Below are 15,039 nucleotides of genomic sequence, written 5' to 3'. Positions count from 1 at the left end.
ACGCCATCGCGGTTCCTCGTTGCAGATGTAAATCATATCGCATAAGAATTGTATTCCTAAAATTAAATTGTCGTTTGCATAACAGGTCATTGCTAATATCTCTAATACCTGTAAAACATTACATCACGTGTGAATTCTTAGCCGTCGTGACCTCAAATCTTATGATATTACAGAACTCTCACCGATACATTGGCACGGCCGAATTCATGGCTATATATAGGTGAACTAAGGACAGGTTTGCGTACTTCCAAAGTACATATACTAAAATTGGAACGATACAGAGAAGATTAGCATGGCCCCTGCGCAAGGATGACACGCAAAATCGTGAAGCGTTCCACATTTTTTTCTACTTTCCAGCATGAAACGAAATTATTGCTCTTAGGGAACTTCCGTTTTTTTTAACTTTCTGTATGTTCTTTGCACGAAGAAGCTCTGGCAGCATGTTTCAGAATGTCTCATTCTGCTATACAAACATTACCGCACGAAAACCTCAAGAAACAAATCACAACTAATGCACATATTTCATTTCATTCTATTTCATTTCATTTCATTTCCTTAAAGACCCCGTAGTAGGGGTATTACATAAGGGGTGGGAATACAACGATACAAACAAGTGTTACAATGTTTCCAATTAGTTAGATAAAAACGTTGTTACATCTTGAATGAATTGTGATGAACCGCAGCGACTTGATGAGGAAGGGCATTCCAGTCTTTAGATGCTCGGTAGAAAAACGAGACTGTTGTGTTGTGCTAAAAACGAGTTTGGTTGTGCTACCTGCAGGGGATGACCAATGCGTTGTGACCGGCGTGATGGGGGGACAATGTATGGTGGACGATTAAGCGTCGAATAGTAGAACCTATGGAAGAGGGAGAGGGTGGCAACGCGGCGACGAAAGGATAGAAGCGATAAGGAAGATTCTTTTTTCAAGTATGAAATGCTGACGTCGTAGGAGTATGTAGAATGAATATACCTGGTGGCGCGATTTTGAACTGCCTCAAGGGCTTTGGCGAGATATGCTTGATGTGGATCCCAGATGGAAGATGCGTATTCAAGTTTCGTTCTTACTAAGGATTTATAGGCTAACAGCTTTACATGCAATAGAGCGAAGCGAAGGTGGCGTTTTAGAAATCCCAATGTTTTGTTAGCCGATGAAATTACATTAGTAACATGCACATTCCAGGTTAGGTCATTAGCCAAGGTGACACCTAAGTATTTGTAGGATTCTACTAATTCAACAGAGACGTTACTAATCCGATAAGAAAAGCGAAGGGGGTGATGACGTCGGGTAAATGAAATAAGTTTGCATTTATTAGAGTTGAGTGTCATCAGCCAATGATCACACCATTCTTGTACGTGCTTAAGGTCAATTTGAAGAGCTGTTTGGTCAGTGGTGTTATTGACTGCGCGGTAAATGACGCAGTCATCGGCAAACATACGGATCTGGCAGGATACATGCAAGGGTAAGTCGTTAATATAGATCAAGAAAAGGAGGGGGCCAAGGACGGATCCCTGTGGTACGCCTGACGTCACGGAGGCAACGTTAGAAGCGTGGTTGTTAACTGAGACATATTGCGACCGGTTTGTTAAAAATTGTTCGAGCCATTTTAGGATATCAGGATGCAGATGCAAATGTGAAAGTTTTAGTAATAGGCGCCGATGTGATATTTTGTCAAACGCTTTCGCGTAATCCAAAAGTATGGCGTCTGTTTGAATGTTCTTGTCAAGATTAGTATGAATGTCATGAAGAAAGAGTGCAAGCTGGGTCTCGCAGGACAGGCCCTTGCGGAACCCGTGCTGCGAAGGATGAAACAAGTTGTTAGCGTCTAGAAAGTTCATAATATGAGAGTAGATTACATGCTCCATGATCTTGCAGGGAACACTTGTCAATGAGATGGGGCGGTAATCTAGTGGAGAATTTTTGTTACCTGATTTGAAGACTGGAATAACCTTCCCCATCTTCCACTCATCTGGTATGGTGCCTGTGGAAAGCGACTGCGAAAATAACAAACACAGAATCGCTGCAGAAATGTGTTTCGTGTTTTTTAGTAGTTTAGAGTTGATGTCATCGATGCCAGCTGATGAAGACAACTTAATATTTTCTATTACAGATGAAAGCCCAACTGCTGTGAATGTGATGGCTGTCATGTTGCACTGTATATTTGTGGTTGGCGGAGCAGGAAGTGTCCCCATTTCACTTGTGAAAACTGATGAAAACGCGTTGTTGAACATGTTAGCGCAGCTTAGATCCGTAACCGGTTCACCCAATATTCACGCGCGCTTGTTCAGGGTTTATAACCTGCCAGAATTTTCTGGGATTAGTAACTAAAATCTTTGGCAGGTCATAGTGAAAAAAAGTTCGCTTCGCATATAATGCCATCTTTCTGAACCAAGGGATTCAGTCAATCAATAGAACACAAAGTACCTGAGAATATAGAACTCTAATGATCGAGCTGTTTTTAATTAAGGGCGTACTGACATATTACTTGCAAACATGGTACTCCATTTTCGTTCGGGGTGCAGGAAAGCATATCTCCACGGTAGTTGGGAAGTGACGTGGGGGGGGATGTAGGAAATATTCAGATGTGTGTGTGCACTTTTGTTACTCCGATGTCCCATTTCTTCAAAATTAGAAGAACCATCGCGCTGCATGCGTTGTTCGACAAGTCACGGTGTCGTGTCATGTTAACACTGTTGCGCAAAGCCAAATCATGTTGCGTCATGTTGCACAAAACCAAATCACGTTGAGGATAGTTTGTGCAACCAGCGTCAAGCACCGCTACGACGCGAGCTGATTTCTCTATACTGGGTCATTGTTACTTTAATTGACAATCACATTCAGTGGTTTCTGTAACAATTCTTGTTTAGAATTTTAATTAGTTTGATGTCGCAGCAATAATCAACGGGAAAACGTGTTTTTAACTGTTCATATACAATATCTACGTAGCGACTTTTAGCTTGGTACCGTGCTCTCGCATCAAACAATGCTTTTCTTCGTTTTGCCACCTCTTTCCGAACTGCGGTGCGTAATTGGAAGCACAGAATGTCACTTTCTATCAGTGCAGAGCTTGTCTTCAAGACAGTGGAATAAAAGACATGCGCAATATCCGAAGTTGTTGATTACAGGCTTTTGCGCAGTAAGGTGGTGCAAGATCTTGGCGATAGCTGAAAGAAAAATGATTACGCACTATTAGGAAAGCTAGGCAGGATGTGTAAGATGGCAAATACACAACGCTGGCTTTGGAATTTCGGCTCCAACATTCACGCTGTAGCTACACCAGTCTGTATCCGCTACTACGCCGTTTGCGTAAGCTCATGTACGAACAAGCGTGTGCAGACTGGATCACTTTGAACGAAGACCAGTTTCTGCGCAAATGGTCGACAAGATTCATAAAGCCCCGTAATGGGCACATCACAGCGCAGTTGTTACCATACTAGCCCATTAATGACTGGCAGGTCAGTACACCTGCCAGATTCATATGCCACCTTAGTGTGTTCTTTTATTTTCATAATCTGCCATTTTGATTGTATGTGCCAGTGCCGCTAGTGTTTGTTTTCCTGTACATGAATCCAAACTAGTGCACATGTATTTCATGAATGTCTGTTTGAAATAAACTTCTCTTTATCTGTATTCGTATTTTAGGCCTTGATTACATATATGATGGCACATCTGACTCTGTGTGTGGCTTTCAATTCTGGGTGATGTAAGGCAAAATATTCAGGATGTTCAAGGGTATGATTTACCCGTATTAGAAAGAAGGTACGTGCTTAGCACAATCTGTATTTTGCGGGCGTGTGGGGTACATTTGTCACGTTGTACAGTCGCCACTGCGGGTTACTAGATCATTGCGGTCCCTCCTTGGTTCCTTCTTCTGGTCGGGCAGTACAGAACTGGTCTGTCGCGCGGCACTTGGGCATACCACGCTCTCGCGGTGGGTTCGCGTTCCCATCCGTGTCTGTCCGCTGCCGGTTGCTTGCTCTGCGATTTCTGCTTCGCCTATTACACGGTGATCAGTGTTCCGCACGTGAACTCGCCTGTTATTTCCTTGGCACAAAAATTCGTTGCATGTTACCGGGCGTAGAGTTAAATCGCGGGCCACAAGTGTTAAACGCACCTGCATTTTACTCCACGGCCGTGGAATTTTATCGCCACGCACAACAGGTATGTCCTGACGTAGACGTCCTCGAAAACTGTGTTGTAGATACAACGTCAGCCTTACTGCTTCCTCTGGTTGCCCTATAGCGTGCCGCGCACGTTCTAGTAATGTGTCGTGGGGTGCGATAACGGCGTGCTTTCTGCCTGGCCATCTACGCGACTTCGTGTGGCGTCTATCGGGTGGCAAGTGCTCCCAAGGCGTGACAGATTAGAGCGGTGGGGCATGGTGCCATCTTCGTTGTGTCCCAATTGCCCCTTTCAAGAATCCAACAAGCATGTGCTGCTGCAATGCGTCGTTGCTAGGGTATTTGGAGGGCCGTGCATGCTGGTTTCCGTGGCCTTCGAGTTAACCGCTTTATTACATCTGGTCGTTGCTCACGTGGCCGCATTGCGCGACTTTTAATTGCAGCGGGGGCATTTGGTTTATGGCGTAACCGCTGCGAAGCAGTTGCCGTGGGTACATCGCCGCCGCGCTCTGTTTCCACTTTTGGAGAGGCTCTGCTCAGAGTTACTGTCGTTTTTGTCAGAGGAGGTTGTTCTTCTTTGGGGAAGAGGAATTCCTTCGTCAGTGGTCATGCCGTTACTTGTCGGTGGCTGATGGACGCGTATGGCTTAATTTCCGACCAGCCTGGTTCTTGTAGCCAGGCCATCAAAAGTGTTCACTGATTATACATAGTGTGTATACGCGTCCATGATTTCTGTGTGTGCGTGATCTTGTAGGGGTGATCAATTTTTGTAAATACACATCTCGTAGCATCACTACAAATTTATGTAAAGTGCCTCTGTCACATTATCATTGTAAATAACCATTGTGTACACTGTATATATTCAACATCATCGTATATAGTGTGACAATTAGTTCATGTGCAACTGTGCGTTTCCGTGGGTGTACGTGGTTATATGTTAGTGAGTGTGGACTCGGACGTTTCTACGAAAACGTGCCGTGTATACAGTGCTACCTCCTTTGTAGGTTATGTTATCGTCCTAGTGGAATTGTGCCGTCATTGTGACTCATTGTTCGTATCGTCTTTTGTTGAAATAAACTTTTTCTAAACGCAACTTATTGACAACCCTTCTTGTAAATCGGATAAAAGTATTATTGCCTAAAATAGTCAGTGTTCATCAAACATGTTCGGTGCCTGGTCGGAGTTTATTTTCATCACTCCACTTAACACGTGATATCATACAATACACAACAGTGCATGAAGCTTCACGGTTATTGGTAAGCTTAGACCAAGCCAAAGCGTTCGACCGCTTAAAACACCAGTACTTATTTGAGGTGTTACGATGCTATAACTTTTCCCGAAGAATTTGTAGATATCTTGCGGATGTTGTATTCGGGAACAACAGCTGAACTACTACTTAACAGCACTTTGACTCCTAGGTTTGATGTGACAAGGGGAGTGCGGCAGGGCTGTCCTTTGTCACCTATATTGTTTGTCCTTGCGATTGACCCGTTGTTAAGGCGTATTAGCGAGAGCTTGCTTGTAAGGGGTCTTCCTATGCCCGGAACGGGGTGCATAAAAGTGTCAGCGTATGCGAATGACATTACTTTGTTCTTACGGGATGGGGACTGTCTTGTAGAGGTATTTCGTATTTATGATATATATGCATCATTGTCAGGGGGTAAATAAATATGAGGAAATGAGAAGCATTAAATTTGGGACGCAGTACAATAACATTACCAGGAAGCATTAAACAGACTGAGCATATTATGCAAATATTATAGGCATAAAATTTTCTACAAGTGGTGTTTCACCTCACACGTGGTGAGACATTATCAGCTCCATTTAAGCACACTCGGAAGCAGTGACTGCGTCGCCACTGCCGCTAGCAGAAAGGGCTTTCTTTATTAAGAATGTACACAGTTTACTGCAAGGGATGCTCTCCCACCGTCACCAACAGTACGCATAGTAAACACACTCATTTTCTCATGGTTCTGGCTAAACAAGTCGCAATACGTAACACAACGATTTTTGCGTCTGCCGAAAGCCAGCGGAGGATGGAGCTTCCTGTGTGTAGTTACATTTGGTAGGCTGCTGTGCACTAAGAGTACACGTGACCTACTTGATGATGATGAGGTCCCAGGTAGGCCACTGCTCCTTTATTGGCTGGGTCATTACCATCGAACCGCAAAGTACAGGCAACTTGCTTCCGACAGCGGTAACGCCAGCACCGCAGTATGCGGCGGCTGCGCGCTTACAAAGCCAGCTTGTGCAACTAAGGAATACAAAGTGGCGTACGACACCAGTTTCAAGGCTTTGCGAAATGTTGTGTGAGACGGCTGTGCCCCCAGGGACAGCTACTACACAAACATGGACAGCCATTTCTTCACCTGATTTGCCTTCTAAAGTGAAGGATTTTCATTGGCAATATCAGTGGGGCATTCTATACCTACATGAGCTTGCCTATCACAGCTTGAACGCTGGGATATGGTAGCGAATGATAAATGCATACATTGCGCACAAACAGAGACCAACACGGCATGTAGTAAAGGAGTGCGTTGTAGCACGCACTTCTGGAAGCTGGTTGCAAGATTATTTAGAATATCCATCGTGCGGGCACCACGATGGCGAGATCGGTTTGCGAGTCTCGTCTACTAAAGCGTTAGCTACCTTTTGTGGTGCTTCCGCAACATTGCAGAACGATCACGGCAGCCAAATAGAGCAATGTACCCATGAGTGCGCAAACTACGGGCAATAATATGGGGTCATCTTGAAGAACAGCTCTTCAAACTCAGTGAAGCCGAGTGCCTTCGCCGCTGGTCTACGCGGTACTTAAAACCGTGTCTCGAGGCAAAGTTTTGCTACAGCCTGAATAATGGCTAAATTTTGTTTGCCTGAGAAGAGACTGTACTTGTGTGTGCCTCGGGTGTCATTCATGAATCCGAGGCTGACATTTATGATTTTGCATGTACACTCACAGTGGTTTTATGTGTGGCAAAGCCAGTGTTAAGCAGACACCATTTACTATTTTGTTTGCTCTCTTGTTTTGTTTATATCAAGTATGATGTGCAGTACGTTATATTGTACTCTACGTTCATACAACAGTTGTACGCGTACCTACGGGTGAATAAATTTCCTTGGCAACTTCTCTTAAAGCGGAACCGTTCTTAGATTACAACTAGAGTGTACTAGATTTGGGGAGCGGGTCCTGGACGGGCTCCCCGCTGAGGCTATTAAATGCGAAGCATTTATTGGCGAACATTTGCTTCTTTGACAGTATCTATCTCGCCGCCTACGTCATTATGCTCTCATGGTCGTTTGGTTAACTGGGTATGTACCAAAATTGGCATACTATGACAAGAGTACATTACGAACATATCATTCATGACATGAATGTCATGACATGCGTGTCATGTAGCTCATGAAACAGCCGCCTACGTCTTGGTGCTTTCATGGTCGTTTTGTTAACTTGGTAGATACCAAAATTGTCATAGTATGACAGGAGTCTATGACGAACATAAGTGATAGGTCATGACATAAATGTCCTGACATGCGTGTCATGTAGGTCATGACAATGACGCAGCGAAAAAGATAAGCACTCAAAAACACTGAAATGGCCGGGTTGGGACGAGGGTACTAAATGAAGGAAACACTAAATTATTCTGGTAGAACTCATAGTCATGACTCAGCAAACATGACAATGACTCATCAAAAAAAGGAATAACACTCAAAAACCACTGGAATGGGTTCGGACGTGGTCACTAAGTGACGTTAACACTAAAGGATGATGGTAGAAATCAGTCATGACTAAAGACCGGATTTTAGGCAAATGCCTTTTTTGTTCCTTGCGCTCCTATCGCCCCACTTTCATATAGGAGCACGAATTAGAGGTTAAGAAGCGCTTTTATAGTGTTCTTATAGTGCCTATAAATGCCTATTTTGGCGTTTGTGCCTAAATGCCTATAAATGCTTATTTTCAATATCGGCGCCCATATGAACACTACTTAGCTTCAAGTTTCGCTTTCGACTGCAGTTAGAGACCGTTATTCATGTTACCGGGCAACATTGACTGTTCGGAACTCTATGGCGTTCAACCTAGTCATCTATTTCAGCCAACTTTCGGAAAACAACCGCTAGCAGCAGTGAAATGGGACGCGCCACGGTTGGCGACTGCGAAACCGCGGACTGCCGTCAGGGAAAGGAGAGTAACGAGCAAAAGAAGAAAGAAAAATGTGATGTGCACGTGGTTTTTGTTTTGTTTGTAATTTACTTTTTAAGGTGTTCACTGCCGTCGAGCGTTGCTTCTCAGCGTACAAGATCATTTTCAGTGACAAGAGGAACAATTTTAAATCCAAAAATCTGGAGATGGTAGTAGTTTGCTTTTGTTTCCACAATCTTCATAGCGATTCTTAGACTACGTTCCGCGTGCTCTCCAAACAGATTTCTTCAAACGCGTGGACTTCAAATGGGCGGAAGTGTATGTGACAGTGTTGGGGCGTTTTGACTGTACTATTCCGATAATGTCATTGTATAGGATAAAATTGTCAGAGTTTTACCTAACAGTCCTTGTAGTAGTAGTCTCTCTTGCATTGTAGTCTCTCTTGTAGTCTCTCTTGCATTTATTATTTGTCTGTTTTTGTTGTGTATTAATTTAATTGCGTGAGGCAGACATAAGTAGCGCTTTTTTAAATCAGTATTCCCAGCTTTCAAGTATTCTTTTTCATGCTTGTTTCACTTTCTGCAACACTCGAATACAGTGGCCATTGAACATGAATATGAGCAGTGGGCTTCTTGAATTACGCCAAATGATCGTCATTAGTCCAGCAGTTTTATGGGACAATTACATGGCTATGTTCAACTGTTGGCGCCTTTGTGCCATCATAAACAATAACATTTCTTGTTTTCCTGTCGTAGATACAGGTCACGCAAGTCTGCGTTTGAAAATAGTTGCATTTATGTAAAAAAAATTGTGCCTATATTTACGACGTTGGAGGCCTGAAACGTTGTTTTGCCTGCCTATTTTTGGCTCCTAAAATGAATTTTTTAATGCCTAAAGATCCGGCCTCTAGTCATGACCATGACTGAACAAAAATGACAATGACTCAGCGGAAAAAAGATTAAGGGCCCATTCACACTTGCGACTAGGCGAGGTCGCGCGACCAAGTTGGTCGCAAAGCGACCAGTCGCAAGTAGTCGCAAATGGTCGCTTTTCTCGAAATGCGACCATTTCGGGCCAGTCGCTCACTGCTCGATTTTTCAGTCGCGCGACCGCAGTCGCAGAACAGCTGAACCAATCAGATGCGAAGGAACAGGACGTCCGTATACGCTGACGCTTATTTTACGCGGCGATGACATTTCAAGCAGACGTGAACGGCATATCGTGATACATTTCGGTTTAGCGACTCGTCGGTCGCATTTGTAAGTGTGAACATTGTTCGTCTTGAGTAGTTTTCTGGTCGCCAGTCGCAATTGGTCGCGCGACCTCGCCTAGTCGCAAGTGGGAATGGGCCCTAACACTTAAAAACTACTGAAATGGGTTTGGACGTGGGTACTAAGTGAAGGAAACATTAAAGTATGGTGGTAGAAGTTATAATCATGGGCATGACTCAGCAAAAATGACAATGACTGTGCGAAAGAAGCTAACCCTCAAAAACCACTGAAATGGATGCTGGTAGAAGTCATAGTCATGAGCATGACTCAGCAAAAATGACAATGACTCAGCGAAAAAAGATTAACACTCAAAAACGACTGGAATTGGTTCGGACGTGGGTACTAAGTGAAGGAAAAGGCTAAGGGTTGATGGTCGAAGTCGTAGTCATGAGCATGATTAATGCGTAACTAAAGAGACTCCTGAGGACTCATGTCGTGAATGTCATCGTATGCATGTCATGTAGGTTATGAAAGAGCCGCCTACGTCTTGGTGCTCTCATGCTCGTTCCTTTAACTTGGTAGGCTCCCCCGTACACTGCTTCGTATAACATCGATTCCCACAGGGCGTGGGATCTGCCAGCTTTTTTTTTTTTTTTTTGAAAAGTTGATGGCGCCACCGTCGCCTTCACCTGAATTAGCGGACTCGCGCGCCGGCCGGACGCTTGACTCCCGCTGGGAGCCTATAGAGTGGCTCTACCCGAGTTTTGCATCGGTCCGCCATCTGGCAATCCACTTTTGTGCAATGAAGCCACCTCTTGTTCGCGCAGGGGTATAGTAGTACACTGTTGAATTTCCCGCGTCCTTCCTACAAGAAGAGGACGAGGATCGGAAGAGGGAGCGCGTGAGCGCGTTCGAAGGGACTAGTCTGCGTTCTTGGACGTTCTGGGCTGAGGCGGACGCTAATAAACGCTTTTCTGCGTCAGGAGTTTTTGTCGGCTGTTCCGTGTGCCACGTACTCTAACATTTGGTGCCGAAAAACCCGGGAGGCAACAGCCGGGAGCTACCGTCAAGGGACTTCGTTGGTGGCTACCGACTGGAACCACTGCCACGAACCACGGAGGTACATGGATCAGCGGACCGCCATGGATAAGCTCAAGTTGAAGCGAGCCACGAGGAAGGCCCAAAACACCAGGATCATTCAAGAGGCAAGTGCAGTGCTAGAAAACAATGCCGCGACATTGCGACAGATCGACTGTATTTACGAGCGGCTCAAGACCAATAACGATGAATTGAAGAAGATCAATGATGAATTAGAAAGCCACATAAGTGAAGAGGCATTCGAGGCGGATTACGCAACTGTAATTGAGTATGAGGACAACGCGACCCGCATCTTAGCCGAGCTCCAGAGCAAACGCCGCCAGCAGTCCGAAACCACTTCATTGTCATCGCCAGTCGATGTTCGCGACATACCGGTGGCCACAGGGCATTCTGAAAGGCCAGGAGTCAAGTTGCCGAAGCTGGTAATTAATGCTTTCGACGGTGATCTGAGCAAATGGAACGCGTTCTGGGAGCAATTCGACCAGATCATCAACCAGAACGGAACTCTTACAGCAACCGACAAATTCAACTACCTGAGGTTATTTTTGAAAGGAGACGCGGCGACAGCTATCGCGGGGCTGCCTACCACCGAAGCGTGTTACGTTGACGCATTGGACGTGCTAAAAAGACGTTTCGGGGACAAAAAGCGATTGGAGCAGGAGTATTTCTCAAGGCTTCGAAGGCTCACTCCTGTGCGTTCTTCTAATGAAGTAACGAAACTTCGCAAGTTGTACGACCAGGTGGTCATTAACACGCGGGGACTAGAGGCGCTTGGCGTGAGCAAGTCGTCTTTCTCGTCGATGCTATGCGACGTTCTGCTCAGGGCACTGCCACATGACATTGTCGTAGCGTATCACAGATCTTGCGCTACACAAGCTGCAAGTTCCGCCAATGTCAATGTTCAACAAGCCACGGAGCTAGAGCGTCTGCTGCAGTTCGTCTCTATTGAACTGGAAAGCCTTGAAAAGAGTGACTTTGGGGAGAAAAAAGTATATGACGTGGCGACTCATTCTAGAGACAATAAGAACCGCCAGTTTCACAGTGCGATCCCAACGTCATCAGTGCTTCATAACCAAGCTTCAAAAACACCTCCGGATACGGGCTGCATTTTCTGCAAGTCAAAGCAGCATTTGACGGAGTCTCGCCGTACAGATCTATCGCTGTCAGAGAAGAAGAGACTTCTCGCCGCCGACATGCGGTGCTTTCGATGCACCATTAAAGGCCACCGTGCAAGGGATTGCAGACGAAGAATTGCATGCTCCGGCTGCAGAGGTCGTCATGCGTCTAGTATTTGCGACCCCGACAAACTAAACCGAAAGGCCCATGAAGACGTGAAAGGCAGCAGTACGACTGTATGCGCAGCTACAACTAAGAGCAACGAAAGAAGTGACGCTTTGACGTGCGTGCTCCTACAGACTTTCCGAGCATGGGCAGTGACAGATTATTCATGCCGTTACATCAGAGGCGTGTTCGACGGAGGAATTGTGAACGTACGTTCGTAACAGAAGCTCTTTCAAGGCGGTTAAAGTTGAGGTGTCTTGGCTTTGATACCATAGCAATAAACACTTTCGCCAGTGTCAGCAGTTGCACACCGAAAAGAATTCGCATCGTCGAGCTTCACCTCCGAAGCCAGCATTCCGACGTTGAAGTGGCATTGAGAGCCATCGAGATACCCCACATTAGCCGAGACATATCAGCCAACACGATGACTCCTTCGTTCATCACATCATTCAAAGGAACCGGCCACGATATCGCCGATGAACTGATCCACCCGTCCATTGAAAGAGGAAAACGGAGTAAGTGTACTAATTGGCTCAGACCAGATGTGGGCGGTGATGACAGGGGAACTCTCCAGACCGGGAAACGAGGAAACACTCATCGCTATGAACTCAAAGTTCGGATGGATCTTTCAAGGGAGCACCGAGCACATGTCGTCAAAGCCAGTCAACTCACGAGTCATGAATCTGCAAGCAAGCCAACCGTCTGCAGAAGATAAGCAGTTGTTGAGTCGGCTGGAGTTGCTCCAGAGGGAAGTCGACAAGCTGACAGCCACAGTGGAGAACCTGTCCAAGCAGCATGATCACTTGCTTGTGGAGAGGGACAGCCAGGCTCGCCAGCTTGCCCTGCTCACTGAAAAACTCAAGGAAAAGGATAAAGATACACAGACTGCCCACTTAACATGCCGAGCTACAGAATCACACATTGACAAGCTGCAAGACAACCTAAACAGCAAGGAGAGTGATGTCGTGAGGCTCACATGTCGAGTGAGAGAGTTGGAAACAGAAGTTGCATCAGGAGCCGAGTCCCATTCCCACCTCCTGCAAGAAAACCAGAGGTTTCATGAGAACTTTACACTTGTGGCGAAAGAGCACAAGAACATGGCATCTGACTTGGAGAATGCTGTACCACAGAAGAAAGAATTTGAACTTCAAATCCAAGATTATGTGATGAAAGTGGCCAAAATAGAAGAGCTCCTGCGTACAAGGGATCGAGAGAGGGAGGATATTTTGGACCAGTACCGGTCCCTTATCTCGGCCAACGCTGATCTGCTGACTCAGGCCGAGTAGAGCCAGAAAGAACAAGACAGCAGTGATGCCACACTCAATAGCCTGCGTCAGCAGCTTGCACGACACATGATTGAGACGACCGAGCAGGAGCAGAAGCTGGCTTCACTGGGAGCAACTATGACAGCCTTGCAAGAGTCCCTGCAGCACAGCGCTGCCGAGGGAAGTCGGCTGAAGGAGGAACTTCAGAAGAGCTCAGACATACGCGCAAGGCTCGTCGAGCAAGTGGAATCGCTTCAGGACCAGCTCGCCAAAGAACAAACTGTCAACAATCATATTGCTGGGCACTTGAGGCGCCTGACGGAAAACTTTTGGAAACGATGCACCAAAGAGTACTTGCTCCAACTTAGATCTGCACACTTCTGTGACACACGGAGCAAGAACAATGTTAAAGAAGGCGACGTTGTACTTGTACATGCGGAAAACCTTCCACGCCAAATGTGGCAACTCGCAAGGGTGATTGAAGTCTACGCAGGAGAAGATGGACACGTTCGCTCTTGCAAGATAAAGCGACAAGACGGCCTCGTGACAAGGGCCATCCAAAGACTGTTTCCGCTTGAACTACAGGCATGACCGCACTTCGCGGCCGGGTATGTGTTGAATTTCCCGCGTCCTTCCTACAAGAAAGAAGAGGACGAGGATCGGAAGAGGGAGCGCGTGAGCGCGTTCGAAGGGACTAGTCTGCGTTCTTGGACGTTCTGGGCTGAGGCGGACGCTAATAAACGCTTTTCTGCGTCAGGAGTTTTTGTCGGCTGTTCCGTGTGCCACGTACTCTATCATAAGCTTGGTACAGTTTTTGCACCTTGTTAGGTGCGCTGAAAACCACTTCAACGCCATACCGGCTGGCAACATTCTTTAGCTCATGGGAAAATAATGGACGTAAGGTACAACCGCAAGGCGCTTGCTTTTCGTGCTAAGCCTGTTACTTGAATCTATGGGTTGTACACCCTTTAGTATTTTAATACCTTTTCGGCAGCTCTGACTATAATGTGTTCCGGGAATCCCACTGAAGCTAGCCTTGTTACCTGATTGGCAAAGCTTTTTTTTTATTGGGTGGCAACAAGATTTTTCTAAAGCACCCGAAGGCAAGACACCGCAATTTCGATTTTTACGATCTTCGAATGTCCTGATTTGTACCGTAATATGGACTTTTTTTTATGTAGGACTATACATTCAGCACGTATGGTCGGGTAGCAATCGCCGAGACAAATCTAGAAATTGTAGTTCGTTTTCTTTGACAATCCCATGGGTAAACTTAAGGGCCAGGCAACATTCATGAAACATTTTTAGTACATTACCCACACTGCAGCCATGTTCATTCCCATCAAAAATAACCAAAACATAAACAAAAAGGAAAATTTTTTCCAAGCTTCCTAAATCACTGAATATTTGGTCTACATGAACTAGAAAAATGTCGCTTAGTATTGGGGCTACCTTGGAACGTATACATATACCAAATGTTTGCACATATATTGCTTCATTCAACCAACCACAAAGTAGAGCTAAGATAAAACAATAGTACTTCCATAAAGCTTTCCACGGGTACTCCGCAGTCATTTCTAAATTTTACTTCATTATTATCTTCAAAACACACAGTTTAACATTTTTTAACAACTCTGTGGGAATCGAGTAAAATAAATCCTGTACATCACGCTGAAGACACTACTTCTCCCTTTGTTTTCTCTTCCCGTCAAGTATTGTAGAACTGCCTCAGAATTTCAGATTGCTAACGGATCGGGGATTATTAACGAGGAAAGCTGTTTTCGGATAAACGATGCTACCTGCTCCTGCCAAGTGCTTCTTTCAGTAACAATGGCTCTCAACGGCGCTCTAGGTTGTGCGTCTTGCATGAGAAAAACCCTTCAAGAGGCAGGCCCTTTGCTTTTTTGACTGAGGCACATAGGCCCC

At 45.5% G+C, this 15,039-nt stretch overlaps 1 non-coding gene across 1 annotated transcript; it reads left to right on the top strand.

Annotated features, from left to right (window-relative positions):
* The first annotated feature begins 241 nt into the window (after window positions 1-241).
* LOC119446989 (U6 spliceosomal RNA) lies at window positions 242-344 on the top strand. Its single transcript, XR_005190889.1, has one exon. It is a non-coding gene; the product is annotated as a U6 spliceosomal RNA (small nuclear RNA).
* The last annotated feature ends 14,695 nt before the right edge of the window (window positions 345-15,039 follow it).

This window comes from Dermacentor silvarum, chromosome 3 (assembly GCF_013339745.2).
Source record: "Dermacentor silvarum isolate Dsil-2018 chromosome 3, BIME_Dsil_1.4, whole genome shotgun sequence".
NCBI classification, from domain to species: Eukaryota; Metazoa; Arthropoda; class Arachnida; order Ixodida; family Ixodidae; genus Dermacentor; species Dermacentor silvarum.
The sequence above is the reverse complement of the archived record's forward strand: the minus strand, read 5'-3'. Positions and strand labels throughout refer to the sequence as shown.